The sequence below is a fragment of the Eleutherodactylus coqui genome, chromosome 8, assembly GCF_035609145.1.
Source record: "Eleutherodactylus coqui strain aEleCoq1 chromosome 8, aEleCoq1.hap1, whole genome shotgun sequence".
Classification (NCBI taxonomy): domain Eukaryota; kingdom Metazoa; phylum Chordata; class Amphibia; order Anura; family Eleutherodactylidae; genus Eleutherodactylus; species Eleutherodactylus coqui.
Genome location: NC_089844.1, coordinates 37,062,249 through 37,071,908, shown reverse-complemented (window position 1 = coordinate 37,071,908; position 9,660 = coordinate 37,062,249).

Sequence of the window (9,660 nt, the reverse complement as noted above, 5' to 3'; positions counted from 1 at the left end):
GAGCCGAGTGTCGATGCATGTCGTGAGAACCGGGAAGGGGACAAACCGGTGGCTCAAGGCCGGGTTGGAGTTCCATGAGGTCGGCCTGACTCTGGAGGTTTCCCCCTTGGCATTTCCCCATAGGCCAAAAGGGGGGAAGTCAAAAAAGCACCCCCGGCAGATGTATGCAGAGTTGGGCTGGGGGGTGACGGAGAGCGGTCTGTTGGCAGCTGTGTGGTGGCTGCTGGCAGCCGTGTGCTGGCTGCAGGGGTGGGCCTGGGCGGCTGCCGAGGGCCCCCAAAGCGCACCTACCAGCGGTGGCTCAAGACATTGCCTGAGCCTCCGATGTGCCCGGGCAGGACACCCAGGAGGCGGGGAGCAGCCCCCGCTGAAGCCCACGGCAGTTGGCAGAGATGAGTCTTTGAAAAAATGACAAAGTCCAAACGCTCCAGGCGCTGGCCAGGGGTGCGGACCCGGCTGGCCGGGCCGGCGGGGGCTGCGGCGGCCGGGGCTTAGCCGAGTGTCTATGCTTGTCCTGAGAACCGGGAAGGGGACAAACCGGTGGCTCCAGGCCGGGTTGGAGTTCCATGAGGTCGGCCTGACTCTGGAGGTTTTCCCCTTGGCATTTCCCCATAGGCCAAAAGGGGGGAAGTCAAAAAAGCACCCCCAGCAGATGTATGCAGAGTTGGGCTGGGGGGTGACGGAGAGAGGGCTGTTGGCAGCTGTGTGGTGGCTGCTGGCAGCCGTGTGCTGGCTGCAGGGGTGGGCCTGGGCGGCTGCGGAGGGCCCCCTGAGTGCACCTGCCAGCGGTGGCTCAAGACATTGCCTGAGCCTCCGATGTGCCCGGGCAGGACACGCAGGAGGCGGGGAGCAGCCCCCGCTGAAGCCCACGGCAGTTGGCAGAGATGAGTCTTTGAAAAAAACGACAAAGTCCAAACGCTCCAGGCGCTGGCCAGGGGTGCGGACCGGGCTGGCCGGGCCGGCGGGGGCTGCGGCGGCCGGGGCAGAGCCGAGCGTTGACGCATGTCCTGAGAACCGGGAAGGGGACAAACCGGTGGCTCCAGGCCGGGTTGGAGTTCCATGAGGTCGGCCTGACTCTGGAGGTTTTCCCCTTGGCATTTCCCCATAGGCCAAAAGGGGGGAAGTCAAAAAAGCACCCCCAGCAGATGTATGCAGAGTTGGGCTGGGGGGTGACGGAGAGCGGGCTGTTGGCAGCTGTGTGGTGGCTGCTGGCAGCCGTGTGCTGGCTGCAGGGGTGGGCCTGGGCGGCTGCGGAGGGCCCCCTGAGTGCACCTGCCAGCGGTGGCTCAAGACATTGCCTGAGCCTCCGATGTGCCCGGGCAGGACACGCAGGAGGCGGGGAGCAGCCCCCGCTGAAGCCCACGGCAGTTGGCAGAGATGAGTCTTTGAGAAAAAATGACAAAGTCCAAACGCTCCAGGCGCTGGCCAGGGGTGCGGACCGGGCTGGCCGGGCCGGCGGGGGCTGCGGCGGCCGGGGCAGAGCCGAGCGTTGACGCATGTCCTGAGAACCGGGAAGGGGACAAACCGGTGGCTCCAGTCCGGGTTGGAGTTCCAGGAGGTCGGCCTGACTCTGGAGGTTTTCCCCTTGGCATTTCCCCATAGGCCAAAAGGGGGGAAGTCAAAAAAGCACCCCCAGCAGATGTATGCAGAGTTGGGCTGGGGGGTGACGGAGAGCGGGCTGTTGGCAGCTGTGTGGTGGCTGCTGGCAGCCGTGTGCTGGCTGCAGGGGTGGGCCTGGGCGGCTGCTGAGGGCACCCTGAGTGCACCTGCCAGCGGTGGCTCAAGACATTGCCTGAGCCTCCGATGTGCCCGGGCAGGACACCCAGAAGGCGGGGAGCAGCCCCCGCTGAAGCCCAGGGCAGTTGGCAGAGATGAGTCTTTGAGAAAAAATGACAAAGTCCAAACGCTCCAGGCGCTGGCCAGGGGTGCGGACCGGGTTGGCCGGGCCGGCGGGAGCTGCAGCTGCGGGGGCTGAGCCGAGTATCAAAGCAGGTACTGAGAACCGGGAAGGGGACAGACCGGTGGCTCAAGGCCGGGTTGGAGTTCCAGGAGGTCGGCCTGACTCTGGAGGTTTCCCCCCTGGCTTTTCCCCATAGGCCAAAAGGGGGGAAGTCAAAAAAGCACCCCCAGCAGATGTATGCAGGAGGGGCTGGGGGGTGACGGAGAGCGGGCTGTTGGCAGCTGTGTGGTGGCTGCTGGCAGCCGTGTGCTGGCTGCAGGGGTGGGCCTGGGCGGCTGCCGAGGGCCCCCAAAGCGCACCTACCAGCAGTAGCTCAAGACCCAGGCTGACCCTCCGATGTGCCCGGGCAGGACACCCAGGAGGCGGGGAGCAGCCCCCGCTGAAGCCCACGGCAGTTGGCAGAGATGGGTCTTTGAGAAAAAAAAGACAAAGTTCAAACGCTCCAGGCGTTGGCCAGGGGTGCGGACCTGGCTGGCCGGGCCGGCGGGGGCTGCGGCTGCCGGGGAAGATCCGAGTGTCAGTGCAGGTCCTGAGAACCGGGAAGGGGACAAACCGGTGGCTCGAGGCCGGGCTGGAGTTCCAGGAGGTCGGCCTGACTCTGGAGGTTTTCCCCCTGGCTTTTCCCCATTGGCCAAAACGGGGGAAGTCAAAAAAGCACCCCCAGCAGATGTATGCAGAGGGGCTGGCGGGTGACGGAGAGCGGGCTGTTTGGCAGCTGTGTGGTGGCTGCTGGCAGCCGTGTGCTGGCTGCAGGGGTGGGCCTGGGCGGCTGCGGAGGGCCCCCTGAGTGCACCTACCAGCGGTGGCTCAAGACATTGCCTGAGCCTCCGATGTGCCCGGGCAGGAGACCCAGGAGGCGGGGAGCAGCCCCCGCTGAAGCCCACGGCAGTTGGCAGAGATGAGTCTTTGAAAAAAACGACAAAGTCCAAACGCTCCAGGCGCTGGCCAGGGGTGCGGACCGGGCTGGCCGGGCCGGCGGGAGCTGCGGCTGCCGGGGCTGAGCCGAGTGTCGATTCATGTCGTGAGAACCGGGAAGGGGACAAACCTGTGGCTCCAGGCCGGGTGGGAGTTCCAGGAGGTCGGCCTGACTCTGGAGGTTTTCCCCTTAGCTTTTCCCCATAGGCCAAAAGGGGGGAAGTCAAAAAAGCACCCCCGGCAGATGTATGCAGAAGGGGCTGGGGGGTGACGGAGAGCGGGCTGTTGGCAGCTGTGTGGTGGCTGCTGGCAGCCGTGTGCTGGCTGCAGGGGTGGGCCTGGGCGGCTGCGGAGGGCCCCCTGAGTGCACCTGCCAGCGGTGGCTCAAGACATTGCCTGAGCCTCCGATGTGCCCGGGCAGGACACGCAGGAGGCGGGGAGCAGCCCCCGCTGAAGCCCACGGCAGTTGGCAGAGATGAGTCTTTGAAAAAAACGACAAAGTCCAAACGCTCCAGGCGCTGGCCAGGGGTGCGGACCGGGCTGGCCGGGCCGGCGGGGGCTGCGGCGGCCGGGGCAGAGCCGAGTGTCGATGCAGGTCGTGAGAACCGGTATGAGGGTAATCCTGGTCGCTCCGGGCCGAGCCAGGGTTCCAGGAGGGCGGAAGCAGCGGGCCCGTTTCCCCTGATAGCGCCGACGGCGGTAAAATAAGGCCTCGCAAAACGTCACCACGAACACCTTGTCGGGGTATAAGGGAACGAGCGGTGTGCGGTCTTTGACAAAGTGACAGTATTTCTCCAAAAAAAGCACCCCCGGCAGATGCGTGCAGACGGGGCTGGCTGGTGACGGAGAGCGGCGGGCTGTTGGCAGCAGTGTGCTGGCTGCAAGGGGTGGCCCGGGGCGGCTGCGGAGGGCCCCCAAAGTGCACCTGCCAGCGGTGGCTCAAGACCCTGGCTGAGCCTCCGATGTCCCCGGGCAGGACCCCAGCAGGCCGGGCACGGACCGCAGCTTGCCCCCTTTGCCGTCCGATGAAGCTTGCACGGTCAGAAAAAGTTTCAAAGTCCCAACGGGGGAGAGAGTGTTGACGGCGAGGGGGCGCTGGCTGCTCCAGGGGCCGGGAGGGAGGCCCTGGAGGTCGGCCTGGGGGTGAGTGGAGCGGCCCCCGTGTGTCCCTGAGCGTCCCCCGGTCTTTGGTGGAGAGGGGGTCTCAGCCGCTAATGTGCCCGCCTCAGGGAGGCCGGCCTGGGGCGAGTGGAGCAGCCCCCGTGTGTCCCTGAGCGCCCCCCGGTCTTTGGTGGAGAGGGGGTCTCAGCCGCTAATGTGCCCGCCTCAGGGAGGCCGGCCTGGGGCGAGTGGAGCAGCCCCCGTGTGTCCCTGAGCGTCCCCCGGTCTTTGGTCGAGAGGGGGTCTCAGCCGCTAATGTGCCCGCCTGGGTACCTAGAGAGGCCGGCCTGGGGCGAGTGGAGCAGCCCCCGTGTGTCCCTGAGCGTCCCCCGGTCTTTGGTCGAGAGGGGGTCTCAGCCGCTAATGTGCCCGCCTGGGTACCTAGAGAGGCCGGCCTGGGGCGAGTGGAGCAGCCCCCGTGTGTCCCTGAGCGTCCCCCGGTCTTTGGTCGAGAGGGGGTCTCAGCCGCTAATGTGCCCGCCTGGGTACCTAGAGAGGCCGGCCTGGGGCGAGTGGAGCAGCCCCCGTGTGTCCCTGAGCGTCCCCCGGTCTTTGGTCGAGAGGGGGTCTCAGCCGCTAATGTGCCCGCCTGGGTACCTAGAGAGGCCGGCCTGGGGCGAGTGGAGCAGCCCCCGTGTGTCCCTGAGCGTCCCCCGGTCTTTGGTCAAGAGGGGGTCTCAGCCGCTAATGTGCCCGCCTCAGGGAGGCCGGCCTGGGGCGAGTGGAGCAGCCCCCGTGTGTCCCTGAGCGTCCCCCGGTCTTTGGTCGAGAGGGGGTCTCAGCCGCTAATGTGCCCGCCCGGGTACCTGGGGAGGCCGGCCTGGGGCGAGTGGAGCAGCCCCCGTGTGTCCCTGAGCGTCCCCCGGTCTTTGGTGGAGAGGGGGTCTCAGCCGCTAATGTGCCCGCCTCAGGGAGTCCGGCCTGGGGCGAGTGGAGCAGCCCCCGTGTGTCCCCGAGTGCCCCCCGGTCTTTGGTGGAGAGGGGGTCTCAGCCGCTAATGTGCCCGCCTCAGGGAGGCCGGCCTGGGGCGAGTGGAGCAGCCCCCGTGTGTCCCTGAGCGTCCCCCGGTCTTTGGTGGAGAGGGGGTCTCAGCCGCTAATGTGCCCGCCTCAGGGAGGCCGGCCTGGGGCGAGTTGAGCAGCCCCTGGGTGTCCCTGAGCGCCCCCTGGCGTTCGCCGAAGAGGGGGTCTCAGCCGCTAATGTGCCCGCCTCAGGGAGGCCGGCCTGGGGCGAGTGGAGCAGCCCCCGTGTGTCCCTGAGCGTCCCCTGGCGTTTGCTGAAGAGGGGGTCTCAGCCGCTAATGTGCCCGCCCGGGTACCTAGGGAGGCCGGCCTGGGGTGAGTGGAGCAGCCCCCGTGTGTCCCTGAGTGTCCCCTGGCGTTTGCTGAAGAGGGGGTCTCAGCCGCTAATGTGCCCGCCTCAGGGAGGCCGGCCTGGGGCGAGTGGAGCAGCCCCCGTGTGTCCCTGAGTGTCCCCTGACGTTTGCTGAAGAGGGGGTCTCAGCCGCCAATATGGCCGCCCGGGTACCAGTGGGGGCCGGCCTGGGGCGAGTGGAGCAGCCCCCGTGTGTCCCTGAGCGTCCCCCGGTCTTTGGTGGAGAGGGGGTCTCAGCCGCTAATGTGCCCGCCTCAGGGAGTCCGGCCTGGGGCGAGTGGAGCAGCCCCCGTGTGTCCCTGAGCGTCCCCCGGTCTTTGGTGGAGAGGGGGTCTCAGCCGCTAATGTGCCCGCCTCAGGGAGTCCGGCCTGGGGCGAGTGGAGTAGCCCCCGTGTGTCCCCGAGTGCCCCCCGGTCTTTGGTGGAGAGGGGGTCTCAGCCGCTAATGTGCCCGCCTCAGGGAGGCCGGCCTGGGGCGAGTGGAGCAGCCCCCGTGTGTCCCTGAGCGTCCCCCGGTCTTTGGTGGAGAGGGGGTCTCAGCCGCTAATGTGCCCGCCTCAGGGAGGCCGGCCTGGGGCGAGTGGAGCAGCCCCCGTGTGTCCCTGAGCGTCCCCCGGTCTTTGGTCGAGAGGGGGTCTCAGCCGCTAATGTGCCCGCCTCAGGGAGGCCGGCCTGGGGCGAGTTGAGCAGCCCCCGTGCGCCCCTGAGCGCCCCCTGGCGTTTGCTGAAGAGGGGGTCTCAGCCGCCAATATGGCCGCCCGGGTGCCCGGGGGAGCGGCCTGGGGTGGCCCTGTGCAGCCTCCGGGCGCCCCTGAGTGTTTTTCAGTATCTGGCCGAGACACCCCCTGACCCTCCGACTGTGTCCGTTTGGAGCGCCTGGTGCCTGGGCACCCCCTGAGTGTTTTTCAGTATCTGGCCAAGACACCCCCTGACCCTCCGACGGTGTCCGTTTTTAGTGCCTGGTGCCTGGGCACAGACCGCGGCAGCTCCCGCTGGCCGCATTGACAGAGTGCTGAAAAAATGACAAAGTCCGAAAATGCATGAGAACCGGGAAGGGGACAAACCGGCGGCTCCAGGCCGAGCCGGAGTTCCAGGAGGTCGGCATGATTCTGCCGGTTTCCCCATAGGAGGTGCCAAGTTGCCAAAATGGGGGAACTCAAAAAAGCACCCCCGCCAGATGTATGTAGGGGGGCTGGATGGTCGATAGGGAGTGGGTGTCTGGCAGCAGGGGCCACCCCGCGCAGGTGCCCCGGGGGGCCCGCGGGGGGCCCCCGAAGACACCCCCCCCAGCAGTCGCTGAAAACCCCGTCCGAGCCGCCCGCGCTGCCCGGAGGGAGTCCCGGGAGGCCGGGCACGGCCCGCAGGTCTCTCCCTCTGTCCCCCGGAGAGGTTTGCACGGCGAGCCAAGTTTCAAAGTCCCAACGGGGGCGAGACACGGTGCGGCGAGGGGTGGCGGGCTGCTCCGCGGACCCGGGGGAAGCCCGGGGAGGGCGGCCTGAGGGCGCGGAGGGCCCCCTGAGAGTGCCTACGGGTAGTCGGTGAGAAACCCTGCCTGTACCTCCCACGGGGCCCGGGCAGGGACCCCGGGAGGCCGGGCAGAGCCCGCAGGTCGCCCCCTTCCCGTCCGATGAAGCTCGCACGGTCAGAAAAAGTTTCAAAGTCCCAACGGGGAGAGAGGGTTGACGGCGAGGGGGTGCTGGCTGCCCCAGGGGCCGGGGACAGCCCCTGGAGGTCGGCCTGGGGGTGTGGAGGGGCCCCCTGAGAGCACCCAGCAGTAGTTGCTCAAGACCCCGCCTGAGCCTCCGGTGTGCCCGGGCATGAACCCCAGGAGGCGGGGAACAGCCGTGGCAGCCCCTGCTGAAGTCCTTGGCAGTTGGCAGAGGCGAGTGTTGGTGAGGAAAATGACAAAGTCCAAACGCTCCAGGCGTGCCGGCCAGGGGTGCGTACCGGGCTGGCCGGGCCGGCGGTAGCTGCGGCTGCCGGGGAAGATCCGATGGTCAATGCAGGTCCTTAGAACCGGGAAGGGGACAAACCGGTGGCTCCAGGCCGGGTTGGAGTTCCAGGAGGTCGGCCTGACTCTGGAGGTTTCCCCCCTGGCATTTTCCCATTGGCCAAAATGGGGGAAGCCAAAAAAGCACCCCCAGCAGATGTATGCAGAGGGGCTGGGGGGTGATGGAGAGCGGGCTGTTGGCAGCAGTGTGCTGGCTGCAGGGGTGGGCATGGGCGGCTGCGGAGGGCCCCCTGAGTGCACCTGCCAGCGGTGGCTCAAAACCCTGGCTGAGCCTCCGATGTCCCCGGGCAGGACCCCAGGAGGCCGGGCACAGACCGCAGCCTGCCCCCTTGCCGTTTGACGAAGCTCGCACGGTCAGAAAAAGTTTCAAAGTCCCAACGGGGGGAGAGTGTTGACGGCGAGGGGGGTGCAGGCTGCTCCAGGGTCCGGGGGCAGCCCCTGGAGGTCGGCCTGGGGGTGTGGAGGGGCCCCCCTGAGAGCACCCAACAGTAGTTGCTCAAGACCCTGCCTGAGCCTCCGATGTGCCCGGGCATGAACCCCAGGAGGCGGGGAACAGCCGTGGCAGCCCCTGCTGAAGTCCTTGGCAGTTGGCAGAGGCGAGTCTTGGAGAAAAAACGACAAAGTCCAAACGCTCCAGGCGCCGGCCAGGGGGGGCAGACCCGGCTGGCCGGGCCGGCGGGAGCTGCGGATGCAGGGGCTGAGCCGAGTGTCGATGCATGTCGTGAGAACCGGTATGAGGGTAATCCTGGTCGCTCCGGGCCGAGCCACGGTTCCACGAAGGCGGAAGGAGCGGGCCTGTTTCCCCTGATAGCGCCGACGGCGGTAAAATAAGGCCTCGCAAAACGTCAGCGCGAACACCTTGTCGGGGTATAAGGGAACGAGCGGTGTGCGGTCTTTGACAAAGTGACAGTATTTCTCCAAAAAAAGCACCCCCGGCAGATGCGTGCAGACGGGGCTGGCTGGTGACGGAGAGCGGGCTGTTGGCAGCAGTGCGCTGGCTGCAGGGGTGGCCCGGGGCGGCTGCGGAGGGCCCCCAAAGCGCACCTACCAGTGGTGGCTCAAGACCCAGCCTGAGCCTCCGATGTCCCCGGGCAGGACGCCCAGGAGGCCGGGCACAGACCGCCGCTTGCCCCCTTGCCGTTTGACGAAGCTTGCACGGTCGGAAAAAGTTTCAAAGTCCCAACGGGGAGAGAGGGTTGACGGCGAGGGGGTGCTGGCTGCCACTGGGGCCGGGCTGGAGGCCCTGGAGGTGGGCCTGGGGGTGTGGAGGGGCCCCCTGAGAGCACCCAACAGAAGTTGCTCAAGACCCTGCCTGAGCCTCCGGTGTTGCAGGGAAGGACACCCAGGGGGCGGGGAACAGCCGTGGCAGCCCCCCTTGCAGTTGAACAAAGTTTGAGGAGACAAGTCATGAAAATGACAAAGTCCAAACGCTCCAGGCGAGCCGGCCAGGGGTGCGGACCCGGCTGGCCGGGCCGGCGGGAGCTGCGGCTGCCGGGGTTGAGCCGAGTGTCAATGCATGTCCTGAGAACCGGGAAGGGGACAAACCGGTGGCTCCAGGCCGGGTTGGAGTTCCAGGAGGTCGGCCTGACTCTGGAGGTTTTCCCCCCGGCCTTTCCCCTTAGGCCAAAATGGGGGAAGTCAAAAAAGCACCCCCGGCAGATGTGTGCAATGGGCTGGGGGGTGATGGAGAGCGGGCTGTTGGCAGCTGTGTGGCGGCTGCAGGGGTGGGCCTGGGCGGCTGCGGAGGGCCCCCAAAGTGCACCTACAAGTAGGGGCCCAAGACCCAGGCTGAGCCTCCGAAGTTCCCCGGGCAGGACACCCAGGAGGCGGGGAGCAGCCCCCGCTGAAGTCCACGGCATGTGCCAGAGGCGAGTCTTGGAGAAAAAATGACAAAGTCCAAACGCTCCAGGCGTGCCGGCCAGGGGGGCGGACCTGGCTGGCCGGGCCGGCGGGAGCTGCGGCTGCCGGGGCTGAGCCGAGTGTCAATGCATGTCCTGAGAACCGGGAAGGGGACAAACCGGTGGCTCCAGGCCGGGTTGGAGTTCCAGGGGATCGGCCTGACTCTGGAGGTTTTCCCCCTGGCTTTTCCCCATAGGCCAAAACGGGGGGAGCCAAAAAAGCACCCCCAGCAGATGTATGCAGAGGGGCTGGGGGGTGACAGAGAGCGGGCTGTTGGCAGCTGTCTGGTGGCTGCAGGGGTGGCCCTGGGCGGCTGAAGAGGGCCCCCTGAGTGCACCTA